At 62.0% G+C, this 387-nt stretch overlaps 1 protein-coding gene across 1 annotated transcript in view; it reads left to right on the top strand.

Moving 5' to 3' along the window:
• PCBP3 (poly(rC) binding protein 3) overlaps window positions 1-387 on the top strand; it is a 90919-nt gene that overhangs the window by 87861 nt on the left and 2671 nt on the right. The gene's annotated exons all lie outside the window — the stretch shown is intronic.

Below are 387 nucleotides of genomic sequence, written 5' to 3'. Positions count from 1 at the left end.
CCCCCCCCCATTTTGTGCACTGTTTCTGAAGCAAGTGTTGGACTTGTCCTTGATCCTGAGAGGCTGGCTCTGACTTAGTGGGTCCGGAGCTGGGATTTGTAGAGATGGAAGCTGCAACGTGTGAGGAGCTGGGCGTGGGTGCTCATCTTCACCCAGACACCCTGTGGAAAGGCACGTCTTCCCCGGCCTGGCTCTTGGGCCAGCCTCCCTGCCCCAGCACTGGAAGTGTTGTGGGGGGCTGGAGCCCCGGGGCCTGCAAGGGAAGTGGGTGGTGGCTGGGGCAGCAGAGGCGGCTGTGCTGGCAAGTCTGGGGCACACAGGGCTGCTGTGACCAGCGTGGCCTGCATACCAGGCATAGACACCAGGGGATCTGAGCAATGTCTCAGG

This window comes from Bison bison, unplaced genomic scaffold (genome assembly GCF_000754665.1).
Source record: "Bison bison bison isolate TAMUID 2011002044 unplaced genomic scaffold, Bison_UMD1.0 scf7180017864037, whole genome shotgun sequence".
NCBI classification, from domain to species: Eukaryota; Metazoa; Chordata; class Mammalia; order Artiodactyla; family Bovidae; genus Bison; species Bison bison.
This window is presented reverse-complemented; position numbering and strand designations above follow the sequence as displayed.